This window comes from Sciurus vulgaris (genome assembly GCF_902686455.1).
Source record: "Sciurus vulgaris genome assembly, chromosome: 9".
Classification (NCBI taxonomy): domain Eukaryota; kingdom Metazoa; phylum Chordata; class Mammalia; order Rodentia; family Sciuridae; genus Sciurus; species Sciurus vulgaris.
Genome location: NC_136469.1, coordinates 51,699,452 through 51,714,059, shown reverse-complemented (window position 1 = coordinate 51,714,059; position 14,608 = coordinate 51,699,452). Strand labels below are relative to the sequence as shown.

The 14,608-nt window shown below is 36.2% G+C and overlaps 1 protein-coding gene across 8 annotated transcripts in view; it reads left to right on the top strand.

Moving 5' to 3' along the window:
- The window catches only part of SGMS2 (sphingomyelin synthase 2), an 85,031-nt gene that overhangs the window by 35,219 nt on the left and 35,204 nt on the right, over positions 1 to 14,608 (top strand). For 6 of the 8 annotated variants that reach the window (XR_013766148.1, XM_079153581.1, XM_079153579.1 and 3 more), the window contains exon 2: positions 8,604 to 8,706. The gene's annotated coding sequence lies outside the window, so the exon portion shown is untranslated. Of the gene's footprint in view, positions 1 to 7,370; positions 8,707 to 14,608 lie in introns of those variants that run through there. The other 2 variants (XM_079153580.1, XM_079153584.1) reach the window with 1 other exon arrangement.

Below are 14,608 nucleotides of genomic sequence, written 5' to 3'. Positions count from 1 at the left end.
AAAAGAATCCTTCCAGAATTCCTTTCTATAGAAGGAAGCAAATAGTATGAACTTATATTTCCCCCTTCATAATATAAAAAATAGCACATAATACTTCTCTGTAATGAATAAATTTCTCTAAACAATGTATGTAGGAAAATTTAACAAGTCAGTTCTGAGACAGCTTCCTCATTATTTTTTTTTTAAAGCAGTTACAGTGTTGTCCATTGTAGGGATGTACCACAATGTAAATAGTGACCCATTGATGGACATTTGGGTTGTGGCCAATCATTGGCTTTGAAACAATGCCGCAATAACTAACTATACATAGACTACTCTTCATGTATACAATTATATTTGTATAAATTTGCAAAGTAGAATTGTAGGTTATAAGGTATAAGTATAATTTTGACATATCATTAAACTGCCTTCCAGAGTAGGTTTTCTTATCACGTTCCTACTGGAAACTTGTGAAGTTTTCAGGGTCTGGAGTTTTTGCCAATCCTGATAGGTTAAATGGCTTCTCAAAATAATCTCAATTTAGGAATGCTACTTATTCAGAATTTTCAGTGGCATTTTGAAAAGCAAATTCTTGGAAAAGGAAATAGCACTACAACTGAGTTTTTTTATTTTTAAATTTTTATTGTACGTTGCCAGACAATAATTTAAAAAAAGTCTGCCAAGTCATTTTAGATTTTCTGTTATAAATTTTAAGATGATGTTTGCTACTTGTAAATTCCATAAACACAGAGGATAAAAGTGTTTCTCAGGTGCATGATATACTTAGCTGAACTAAAAGACCTTTCTGCTATAGCTTGATCCTATATTACAGCTAACTGCAATAAATCAGTGTTCAGTGAGCTGAATGGCAGGCCCGAGGCTGCTGTCCTAAGACAGATTTGGAGAGGGTTCCCACCAGTCCTGGTAGGAGGGGTTCACTATTCCTACAGTCTTTTTGTTGTTGTTATGTTTTGTGTTTAGACTGAATCCAGGGGGCACCGTATCACTGAGCTAAATCCCCATCCCTTTTTATTTTATTTTGGGTCTTGCTAAGTTGCTGAGACTAGCTTTCAACTTGTGATCCTCCTAATTCAATCTTCCAAATTGCTGGCAATATAGGTGTGCACCAACACACCCAAATCCTAAACTGTTTTTGCAAAAACTATATGTTGAGCACCTGCTTTCCTGCAGGGAGTATGGAATTTGGGTTTGTGTCTGACATAGGGTGTGTAAGTGACCAACCTTAATAAATATAAATATAATATATAAATAAATGAATATATAAATACATACCTTGGGTATTGAATATCTAGTGAGCTTCCCTGGTCTACACTACTTCTTACCTGTTGCTGGTGAAATTAAGCACACCTCATGTTCTTCCACTGGAAGAGAACCATTGAAAGTTTGTGCCTGGTCTTCTCCAAACTTTGCCCAAATGCCTTTTCCCTTTGCTGATTTTACTTTGTATCCCTTTGCAACAATAAATCATAGCCATGAGTAGTACATATGTAGAGTTCTCTGAAGCCTCAACCGAGGGTGGTCCTGCCCCTGCAGACAGTCAGCAGTGTAAAGATTTTATATTCTGTCTTCTGCAGTATTAGTGCAAATGAGACCTATATGGTAGCGCATAATTAATTGACTTTTTTCAATTTTTTAATTTGTTCTAGTTATATATGACAGTAGAATGCATTTTTGCATTTTCGATAAATCATATACAAATGGAGTATAATTTCTCATTTTTTTGATTGTACATGTTGTAGGATCACATTGGTCATGCAGTCATATATGTACTTGAGGTAATACTGTCTCTTTCACTCTATTATCCCTCCTACCCCCATGCCCCTTCCCCTCTTTTCACTCCCCTCTACCTAATCTAAAGTAACTCTATTTTCCCTCGTGCCTCCCCACTTATTGTGAATTAGCATCTGCATATCAGAGAAAACATTCAGCCTTTGGTTTTTTGGATTTGGCTTATTTTGCTTAGCATGATATTCTCCAACTCCATCTATTTACCACCAAATGCCATAATTTTATTCTTCTTTAAAGCTGAGTAATATTCCATCATAGACTTTTAGCACTATTTCTTAACTTGTAGTCTGTGTTTTATAGTAAAATGTCCATCCAGTCTTCAAGATTTTTTAATATAGTGATTTAACATTTACACCTAACAAATGGAGATGGCAATAAGTCTCCCCTGGAATTTGGAATGCTTAGTGGTGAATCCACATGACTGGTTCTTTGGTCATATTATTGTATTTAGACATACAAGTTCCTTGCTTTCCTTCTCTATAATTTGATTATTCAAAAAATGGATATGCCCAAATTCCTTTGGATTCATAGGCCCAGAATTTTAGTTAAGTAGTCTGATTTCTGAATTATGCTTTGACTCTGAAGCTTATCTGCAAATAAGTAGTCCTAGAATCTTCACTTTAGGGCCACTTTTTGGCCAACTGGACCATGTAAATGCTGATTTGCAGGACAGCAGAATTTTGCCCAAATACGGCATACAGCAGAAAGATTGAAATAAGACTTTATTTTTGTATAATTATGTTGTATTTGAATTCTATTTAAAATTTTTAAATATTCAGGTAGAAAAAATGTTTAAGACAGTTAAAGACTTATTTGTTTAAGCTGCTGTTCCTAAGGAACTTAGATAGCTCCTAAAGATAAAACATTTTATTTACTTTATTTGGCGCTGAGGATGGAATCCAGGACCTTATGTATGCTAAGCACACCATCTACCCCAGAGCTTCACCTCCAGCCCTCAAAGTTTAGATTGTTTAAAAATGTCAACTATAATCAGGAACAGAGGTTCTCAATTTCAGGGGTGACTGGTATGTTTGACATGGCGGCAACCACAATTATCAGTGTTTTCGTTTTCACAACTGCCTTGTTAAGTAGCTGTTTATCTCTGTTTGAGGCATAGAGGGTTTAAGTGAGTTTCCCAAAGTAAAGTGATTTACTAGAATGTGGTGGAACTAGATTTTGAATTCGTGTCCTACCTCTCCCGAGGCTGAGCCACTATCCTTCCCTGATCAAATGGTAACATCGCCCTGGCACTAGAGAAAATTGGGTGTATGGAGACTCCTACACACTTACCCTTAGGCAGAGGAATGATCTAATGTTTGGCTGAGCATAAGAAATCATTGAGGGATTTAAGAAACACAAAATTGAGTGTGTTTCTCCCCGATTCCATTTATTCTTGGGGCAAAACCCAAATATCATAGGCCTTATCAGGCTATTTGAGAGTCACTTTCTCTCGTTTCTGCCAAGCTGACTCTCCATTGCTAAATGTGCAGATCATACCTTGCTTTGCTTCTTAGGTCTTCGCACTCCCCACCCATCTGTCTTTACTGATCCCACCCCGACCTGACTGACGCTTTGTCCTTCTGATATTAGTTTAGAGTTTCTTCCAAGAAGCCTTCTCTGAACTTTCCAGAATGGCTTGTGTGCCTTGGCCATGTATTCCAATAGTCTTGAACTTTTAATTTTGCAAACATTTACACCCTGTGTGATTTATTTGTTTCTCCAACCAGTTCATAGGATCTCTGATATCAGGGACAAGGTCTGTCTTGTTTGCCTGGCCATAACAGGTAGCTAAATGAAGGTCAGATACATTTTCAAAATATGAGAAAGTTAATGGTAATTTGGCTGTCAGTGTACACAAATGCAGTAAACTGTGCTCACTGTCATAGGTAGGGCTCTACTCCCATTTAAGGATTAGAAATATACAGTTACAATGTATAAACAAATATTCTTTTTTTAAAAACTACAGTTTGTAGTAAGCAGGTTGTCAGCAACAAATTTATGAATTAAATCCTGAGCCATCTGCTGGCAGTTCCTTGCTTAGGACCTAAACTCCATTTGAGAGTTTGCAGAACTGAATACTTTATATTCTCCATTACACGTAGGAGCTAAGACAACTTTTTAGAGGTTCAGGAGGTCTACCTGTCAACTATGAACCCAAATTAGGAAAACCTTCTTTAGAATGGTTAAGGATTTTAAAATACTTTGGAGAGCAATTCACCCCCATATTTCTTGCCACCAATAAGTCTAACCTACAACTAGCCCAGATATTCTTTTCTTAAATCTGCTATGAATTCAGTCTGTTAGAATTCAAGTTTTTAGGCATGGAAAGATGTTTCTTTTTGAGATACATTTTTAAGGGAAAGAATTCAGAGAAGATAAAGTTTTAACATGTCCAAGATGAAGTTTGCTAAGTAAACTTATACCCATTTTATAACTGTGGAAAACAAAGTAAAATTTATATTTTCTATTTGACTTTGTAGTACCTATGGATGTCAGCCATACTGAAACCCATATAGTAATGAATATTATTTGATGAGAAGGAAAAAGAAAAATTTCTAAAATTACTTTTATATCCTTCATTTCAAAAGTATTAAATGAATTTAGGATCTAGGACTTTCCCACTAAGATTAGAAGGAATATTTAGGCATTAGCCTTTTATCTTACTTTCTTGTGTCTCTAGCAGGTATGTTCCATGGGCAGGGAGAAAGACATTTAGACAAAATAAAACAACATACAAAAAATAAATAAACCTAAAATACCCACCCATGTCTGGTGTGTGTATGGCTTTAAAAATATATATACTTTTTTTCTTCCCTTGAATATTCTATCCAGTAGAGGATAGAAATGACCACAAAAGTGGTGGAGCCATAAAGTATATGAGAAAAGCAATAACTGGTGGAAACTTTATATAGGATGCAAGCCCAAAATGTTTTTATTCTGAATTTTTGACTTTTATTGTGACTCAGGGGGTCAGGCTATCTTTAACTTGAAGACAAAAGATTAGTCAGGTGACCTTAGTCTAGCTGTGTCATGATTTCTTTTCCTTATGGTATTTGAGGGTGAATCCCCTCATTTTTGAAACTATATATTATGGTAATCAATTCGTGTTATAAGAAGAAGGGGAAAAAGTATGTGTATTTGAGTGTTAATAATTCCGTGGTCTGGAATATAGCCCACCAAATGAGTCAATGATCCTGTTATCTTTAAAAAAAAATTCTCTCTTGACGATGAGGTCAGAATGAGTGACTCAGTGCTGTTGAGGAGTACGTTATGTTGACAGTGAATTCATGAGAAAACTCTTTCTTCTAGGGATGCCAAGTAACCTCCAGGACACTGTGTAATTCCAGCTCCCTTGTACATTCAAGGATCCTGTGATTGCCTTTTCTGTCATTTGCTAGATCTCTAACTTTCACTTCTTACACCTCAGATGGGATGCCTACCCTGCAAAGTGGCTGTGCATTTTGATGTCTATATTTAGGGGGCACTAGAACCATAGTCTATGATTACATAAGCTTTGGGGATGAGTGGCTTGCCCTCCATACTCCACAAGAAAATTCGATAGGAAAAATAATGTTACCTTTATTTCAGTTTTAAGGGATCTGGTGATTGTTTGCATACCAAAATACTTTTTGAATTCTTCTGACTTACAAGGAATGATTGAAGGAGCTTCTATGCCTAGTAAGGAAGTGGGAAAGAGTGGTGTCAAGATTAAGCATTAAATCAACAGTCCAGTGTTGGGAAGAGCTTGTGCTGAATAAATATCTGCCCTGAGCCTGACTATACCTGTGCTTCGGTTGCCTTCATCCTACCAAACACAAATGAGTAACTAGGCAACAGGAGTGATTCACACACTCTAAACACCTCATTACAAATGAAATGTCCAACCTCAGTATTTCCAGGAAATGCCCCGCTTCTAAGTCACCAGAGTGGATAAACATTCTCAGAGGCACTAAGGGCATCAGATGACCAAGAGCTGGTAACCGTATGTAAGAAGGTGGGACCAGCTAATATTTGGAAGGATGTTGTCTCACAGGGCAAACACTGTTTCATCTATGGTAACTGCCCCAAGGAAGCATTGAAGGGGAAAAGGTGTGTTGTTATCTCCAGAAAGACTCACAGGAAATCTGTTGCTGTTAGGGGAAAAAATAGCGTGTTCCTAATTGTTAAAAAAAAAAAAAAAAAAAAAAAGCAGAAAGTAACAACATAGCATAATAAAATGAGAAATGGACTCTGGACCCAGACTACCTGGATTTAAATCCCATTTCTGCCACTTATTAGAAGTTTCACTTCTCATACCTCAGATGGGAGCAGTAAGGATGTCAAGCTCATGAAGTTGGTTGTCCATTTTGATATCCATACTTGAGAAGCTCTGGAACCAGAGTCCCTAATTACCTAAGCTCTGTGACTGGGGTGGCTCACCCTCCATATTTCACAACTCCGTGAGGGCTGAATCATGAGGGAATGAAGAAATTACAAAGATAAGTGGGACCCTGTTCAAGGATTTACTTATTCTTTTGTGATTCTGAGGACTAGAATTATAGAGATTATAGCCATAAATCATTTGAGAAGCCTCTCCCAAGGATTTTCAGAATTCTGTACTTTCAAAATTTCATATTGAAAAGCTACATCAGAGTTACTTTGATATTCTGGTACCGTGTTTTTGTTTTACTGTTCTTTATGCATTACATTATAGCCCACCTTTTTATGTAAGATATGCTGTATTAGAAAATGCAAGTACATGAAGTGAACCGTAGAAAGTCAGATGGGCCTTGTATTTGATAGGTACACAATTCTGTAAACACATCACTGACTCATTTAGAAAGATACCTGTGGTTCTTCGGAAAAGGGTAAGATCACTCTGGTGTCTTTGAGTATGTGGGCTGATGTATTCGTTCAACAGCCATTCTGGGGCCAGAATGCCAGGTACTTGGCTAGTGGCGAGTGACACTGATAAATAAGACATGGACTCTGTCCTTGCAGCTCATAACTGGCCGAGGAGATAGCCCTGTGTAAGCAATGAACTGTGAAACTGTGCAGCCTGCTACAAAAATGGGTAGGAGCATAGGGAAGGCAAGAGGACCATTGACCTTGAATCCCAGTCTGACTTCTCTTGAATTGATTTTTTAAAGAGAAGTGAGAATGTTAGGGAATGGGATGGGGAACATGTGACCGTGTGTTGGTCTAGGAGTTTGACAGTGCCCAGGTGATGTTCTGTAGCAATTAAACATGACTGAGAGAGAGCTATGACATTTGGAGAGAGGAAAGGCAGGTAATCAGTGTCTTTCTTATTCCTGAATTTGCAGATTTTTTCTCATTCCATTATGTTTAGATGGGCCAAATGTCGGATGAGGGTGTTTCCCAAGGAAATGGGAAACTCTAAAGAGGAAAGGGTTAGGGAGGGACTTTCACCCATCAATATTGTTAATTTGTACCCATGGCCAAAGGTGTAGCACATTAAATAAGCACTGTAAATATTTATTTTTAAAATATATATGTATATATGCACATATATATACATATATACATATATATATATATTTTTTTTTTTTTTTGGTGTTGGCAGTTAAACCCAGGGCCTTTCTTATGCTGTACATGCATCTACCACTGAGCTATATCACCAGCCTCTCAAAATATTTATTTTTCAATTTAAACAAAAAATTGCACACATTTAAGAATACAACATGATATCAAGAGTTCTTTATTAGTGAAATAATAGCACAATGATTTAAGGCTAACCTGGATCCCTATAACAAGTAAGAAAAAAGCAAACATTGAACTCTAAAATGTTCTGACACAGTGCTTCACTTAATTTGACATTGAATGTGGAGTCCCTGTTTTACATTCAGGCATACACCTTGAAAAACTTTCTATAAGTATGTATTGTTGATGGGGGGAAGTGCTCGTGAGTTTGGTTTATTTAATGAAGGACCCAGAGTTGTCCCTTTTATTGCCATTTATATAAATTTTAAATATTCTCATCAGAAGTCTTTGTTACTTGACAGAAAACTGTATTAACCCTTACTCATAAAATATTACTAAGCAAACATCATTTATTTTCAAAATAGAAACAATATATAATTCCTCAAATGATTCAAATACATACACTGATAAGATTTCACTAAATTTGTTTGTATTTATTTGTTCCAAAAATCTTTAAGATAGAAATTTGTCATTTTAATTAACAAAGTTGTAACATTTGATCAGCTGCATTTTCAACATTTTTTGACTCAGGTCTGGGGTAAAAACTGGAATAATCTGCTACCCTGAGAAAAATTTCAAATCTAGGATTACAAATTGTTATCAGAGAGGTCTAGTCTTCTTTGATACTATAAATTCCTTCTTTGATGCTAGTGAAATATATGAACTTCTTAAATCAAGATATGCAATTTCAAATTGCTTGAAACATTTTTATTTCCCAATTTTAAATATTTCCAGAAAGACTTTTTGAACATCCAACTATTTTAAACAGAGTTGTACTGATAAGTGTTATTATTTACTAATTTTGTATCTGCATCCATAATAATGGTCAATTGGTAACACAGTGGTTTACTTGTAGGTTCATTGGTGTTGTCTTCTGAGCTCACCCAGTAACTTTCCATTGTTTAACTTGCCTTCAGTTAACCACATCTTGTTCTGAGGGATATGACCTTTATCCTTCAACCTTACGAAATTATTTTCTTTGGTTTTAATGCTTTTGTCTAATGTGCCTGAATCAAGCACTCTTCCTCAAGATCTAATTTAATTGATTTCAGTCCTGGTGGGAAAGGGGATTTCCCTCAGGCCTCTAAAACCAGTCTTTTTCTTCTTCCATTCAGATGCCTAAATAGTAGATGGAACCTGTTGGGTGATTCTTCCTGACGAATTTCCCTTCTCATGTGACCTATTCTCTGTGAGTACCTGGAAGAAGAGTGATATAAGGTAAGTCATGTTTTTAAATTGTAATAAATCAAAGGTTAATCATTTAACATAGTTCCTTATTTAAAGTAGGGCAAAGAAACTGAGGACCAAGGAAACTACTTAAATCTTCATCAAATGGCAGTCAGGATTAGAAACTAGATGTGGGCTCCTAAGATTATCTCAAAATAAATTGGTAGCCATCAAGTGTAAGCATAACTACACAGGGAAGAAATAAAGTTACCAAAAAAAAAAAAAAAAAAAAGGGGAAAGCACATTATTTGTTTGCATATGAGATGATCATTTTGATGTTTAAACTTGATTAGGCTATAGTCCCCAGTAATTCAGTTAAACACTAATCTGGATATTGCTGTGAACATATTTCATAAATGTGATTAAAATCTATAATAAATGGACCTAAAGTAAAGGAGATTTTCCTAGATAAGTTGAGAGTGGGTTCTTTTACAGTGAATTAAAAGCAGAGCTAAGGCTCAACTGAAGAAGAAATTCTGCCTGTGGACAGATTGCTGTGTTACCTTTTGCCCAAGTATTTCAAGCTTCCCTTCCTGATGGACCTGTTCTGGGAATTTCAAACTTACCTAGGCAGGTCCAAAATGGCCAAGGCCAAATCCCCCTCTCTCTTTTTTTTTAACATGACAGTAGAGTATATTTTAAAATATTATATATACATAGAATAAGTATAACTCGTTCCAATTAGGATCCCATTATTGTGGTTGTAAATGATGTGGAGTTACATGGGTCATGTATTTATATATGAGGATAGGAAAGATATGTCCTATTCATTTTACTCTCTTTCTTATTCCCATCCTCCCCCCACTTCTCTTCTAAGATGTTTCCATGCAAATATATCTGTGTTTAATTTGCTTTTGAGATCAGCAAAGGCATGATGTAGGGGTTGTGGTTGTTGAATAAACTTCAGTTGTTCATTATCTTATGTGTTATCCATAAATTATCTTCATCAAGCTAAAGGGCCAAATAAATTTTTTTAAAAATCTCTGGGGATTTTGACATCTCACATCACTGGATTAAGCTCACAGTGTTGTTCTGAGCACTAAGAAAATGTACCTGGAACATCTAGTCATTAGTGTTCTCTATCCCTGTTACCTTATCCTACCTCTTTCTTTGAAGAATGGAATTTTTACTTGCTTTATTCAGCTGTATTTGATGAGAAAAAGATAACATCTTTTTTCTCTTTTTTATAAGAGAAAAAGATAACATCTTTTTCTTTTATAAAATTGTGTTTACTTGTTTACAAATATGGCTGAACATCTAAGGAATCTGTAAAATAATGAGACTGTACTAAATGAGAAAACTGAAACCCAGCTCTGCTAAATTACCTACCCAGACTCAGTCATGGCTTGTTTATGGCCTACTGGAGATAAGGATTCGGGTCTTTTTGACTTCTGACCCAGGGTTTTGCCATGACACTATTAGTTTATAAGCTTTTGTAGCCATAGAAGCATATTCCAGATGAGATTTTGGATAATTCTTCCAAAATAGAAACAAAGTGCCCTGCAAGTTGGAACATGATGAGGGCCTGAAAACATATCCACATCGTCTTCCTGGGACACTCTTGTAAAATATGTCTTTTCTCTTGACTAGCTCACAAGGTACTGGACCTTGCCTCATCCCATTGCTTCCTCTGCACAACAATCTGAATGTGTCTAGGTATTCTGTTCTAGGGCATTTCTATCCCCTCTATTTGATCTTGAACATAAACAGAAAAGTTAAGGGAGGTAAGGTGACCCATCCTGGAAATGACATTTACAAAGTTAATACTATAAAGTTCTTCTGAGTTGATTCTGCAACATTTTTACTATATGGCAAGAGGAAGCAGCAGGGGACGACTGGCTTTGAGAATCTACTCATCTGTGGCATTGGTTCTTCTGGCGCAGTAAGGACATGGTACCCCGTTTTCCTTTCCTTTGCTGTGAGAACTCAACCTGAACCTGTGTGCGCATTTGTAGATGCTTTTCTCAAACAGCGCATAGAATGGCGCGCTTAGCCTCAAATGCTGGCTCTGCTATTTATTTGCTGGTGACTGTGAGCAATTCACTTATCTCTCTCTGCTCCTCTGTGAAATGTGAATAATAATAATGCATACCTCATCACAGAAGTGTGAAGATTATATTAGTGAAGCATGTTTAATAGTGTTTGTACGATAATAAGGACCATATAAATGTTCAATGCAACTTTTACTCTTCAGAAGATTTTACAAATAAATTACATTACTGGTAGGTCATGAATCTAAAAATTTTTAAACACTTAAAAACATTCCAATCTTGTTAAACTAAAATAAAAAAAATATTTGGGGGTTGGAAAATTTGGCCTAGTGGTAGAGCACTTTACCTAGCATGCATGAGGCCCTGGGCTCCATCCCCCAGCACTGCAAAAAAGTAAAAACAAACAAACAAACAACACAATAACAACAAAAAGACCCAAACCAACCTACAATTTTCAGGTAGGGTATGCTGGTGCACACCTGTTGTCCCCAAACTACTCTGGAGGGTGAGGCAGAAAGATGGGTTGAGCCCAGGCCAGGCCTAACCTAGACAACATAACAAGACCCTGTCTCAAAATTTTTTCCTTGGTGGAGAGAATGTAGCATAATAGTGATAAAGTTTACTTAGCTTTGCATGATCACAATTGTTAAAAATTATTTAAAGTATATATAGTATTTGTAAATACTTCTCTAAATAAAAATTTTCTTAAAATAACAAAACCAAAAATAAAATGATCAGCAGGCTTCACAATATAAATTAGACTTGTTATGGGTTCAGAGAATTTTTTACTTCCACCTAGTCATTATGCACCAACTTGTAGATGAGGAAATGTACACAAAGTGGTCAGCTTTTCTACAGAAACTCCCTTTGACAGTTAATCTTCAAATTCAGGCTTCTGGTTGCACTTCAGCCAAAATATCTACAAAGTCTGTTTATTTAGTCAGTTATCAGTTGAAAAGCAATAAGGTCCCTGAGTGCATTTTTGATTTAGGAAGTTGGTGCCACTTTCAGAATCATATGAAGCTGTTTTCTGCTCCTGTTGCCCTGGGGTTATGAATCCCTGCCTTACATCTTGAGTCTTTTTCCAGTGGCCCTTTTCATACACAATTATTTTTTACATTTGAAAACTTCATGATTACTAAATATTCTGTGAATTACCAAGAATAATTAAGTAATTCTGTAGATTTTCTTATGGTAGCTTGAGTATCCCTTATCTGAAAATCTGAAATCTAGAATGCTCTAAAATCCAAAACCTTTTTAGGGCTGATATGGTGCCACCAGTGAAAAATTCCATACCTCACCTCATGTGATGAGTTTTTTAAAATGCACAAAATTGTTTGAAAATTTTTGTGTAAAATTACCTTAAGGCTATGTGTATAGAAGGAATATATGAAACACAAATGAATTTTTTGTTTAGCCCTGGGTCCCAATCCCAAGAGAACTCATATGTATGCAAACATTCCAAAAAAGAAACAAGAAGGAAAATTAAAAGAGAAAGAAAAGAAAAATAGATCTTAATGGTCACAAGCATTTCAGAAGAGATACTCAACCTGTATTGACAAATAATCTTTGAACACAAGTCTGATTTGCACCTATAGATCATCATATGAAGCAGATCTGCATGAAAATTGTGCATGAACATACAGGCCAAAAGGTATAATAAGTTGAAGAATGGTAACTCTGCCATGAAAATATGGACACTCAACAGGGGCAGGTTAATTTCTAACAAGCTGAAAACTATAAATTAGGGTTTTTTTTAAAGCACTTTTTAAACTTTATTTTATTTATTTATTTTGTATGTGGTGCTGAGGATCGAACCCAGTGCCTCACATGTTGTAAGAAAGCGCTCTACCACTGAGCCACACTCCAGCCCCAAAATTAGTTTTTGTTTTTTTAATGAAACGAGGGAGAGGAAGCAGAAGGTCTGGTATCCTATCCAGGCAGCAAGGGGTTCATTTCTGGGTGCAGGAGAAACACAGCCCAAGGAGTCAGAGCAAGGAGGGTTTCTAGGAGGATGTAACTGCACCATAACATAACCTGAGGCTTGAGACAGAGCCTGAGCAGAGAATCTGGGTGAGAGGAGCTAGCCCGCCACAAATTACAGGCAAAGACCTGGTAAGGAGATACTGCCAGTGAGTGGAACAAAAATTAAGTGCTTATGGCTGAAGGCACAGGATTTAGGGAAGGGGGATAATGCAAGTTTTAAAAAGGAAAACTGTAAAGGAAGGCAGAGGCCAGATTATGAAGGACCTCGTGAGCAATTCTAAGAAGTAATAGACGTCAGAAGGACACACCTCCATCTAAGAATAAAAAATAAATAAATAATTGGAGAAAGGTAACCTGACTGGATATTGTTATTAAGGAAACTATGTTAATTTTGGTTAATTGTAATAATGGCATTACAGTTGGGTTTTAAAGAAAGAAAAGCCATTAGGGTTGGTTTAAAACAAAACAAAAAAACCTCTGTTTTAGAAGTATACTGAAATATTTACAGATGAAATTCTATGGTCTCTGAGATTACTTCAAAAAAACCAAAAAATTAGGGTAAAGTTTAGATTAAGATTTCCCTTAATAATTGTTTCCCTTAATAATTGTAGCTAATGGGGTTCACTATACTATGTTGTTTTTAATATGTTTAATTTTTTGTTATGTTTTTTTTTCTCTTAAGTCAAAATAAACAATGGACTTTTTGGTCACAGGGAGCCATTTGAGTACTTTAAAGAGGCTAGGAAAGCAGGAAGTGGACTGGGATCAAAATCAGAGAGGGAAAATCTGCTGCATTAAATAAAACGACTGCAAAGTTCCTGGTTTCTTCTTGTGCAAAAATGTCCATGACTTTGTATCTTCTTTGTAAACTGTTCTCCATTATCTGTTTTCTCTTAATACTTTGTGTACCAAATACTAGTATCACCCAAAATTCTTATTACCATAATGCTTTTTTAAAAAAATAATAATTTTATGTACTTTTTTAGTGCAGGGATTCAACCCACCTAACATTTATTTGGGCTATTGATGTGTTTGCACTCATTCCTGTCCTCTGTAAGGCAGAATTGTTTGTGATCTGAACCAAGCTTGAGAGAGTTGCGGTAAATCAATAGATGGGAAATGAAAATGGACAGGATCGTGGGTGAATGTCAGGTGAGCAGGGGAGGGAGGATGAACCTGAGATGATAGCTAAGATTTTGTTTACTCTGTGCAACTGGTGGATGGTGATACAGTTTGCTGAGAGAAGAATCTAAGTGAGAGGAGCCTGACTGGTGGAAGGAAATGGCAAATGTAGTTTGGGACCTGAGGTTGTAAGCATCTGCCTTTTCCATCTCAAGGCTATGAGACCCTTAGATGGAATTCACTCTTTTCCTTTAAAGATACCTCCTATCAAACCCATAATCAATTTTGCCATTCTTAATAATGCTTCTGAAATTTAGTCATTAGTCAGAAAGTCAGTTTGGATCTTGTTCAGTATAAAATTTGGAAATGGCCTCCCAATCTCCCGTATGGTTCTTACTACAAGATTATGCCACAAAATGTATAGAAATAAAAGCAAATACAAAAAGCTCAGTCAGGTGCAGCAGCATATACCTGTAGTCCCAGCAGGTGTATGTAGTCCTCTAGAGACTGAGGCAGGAGGATGGCAAGTTCCAGGCCAGCCTCAGCAACTTAGTGAGACCCTGACTCAAAAAATAAACATAAAGGACTGGGGAGGTGGCTAAGTGGTTAAGCACCCCTGGGTTCAATGCCCAGTGCAAACAACAGCAACAAGCAACAAAAATTTCTAGGCTATTTTTTTAATGAGGCGCAAAGAAGTGGAATTTCTGTGAACCTTTTTTAAATATAAGTTTTTGATAGCCTATATGTATATATGTATAATATATATAGAAAAGCAATTCAAGTCATTATTTATA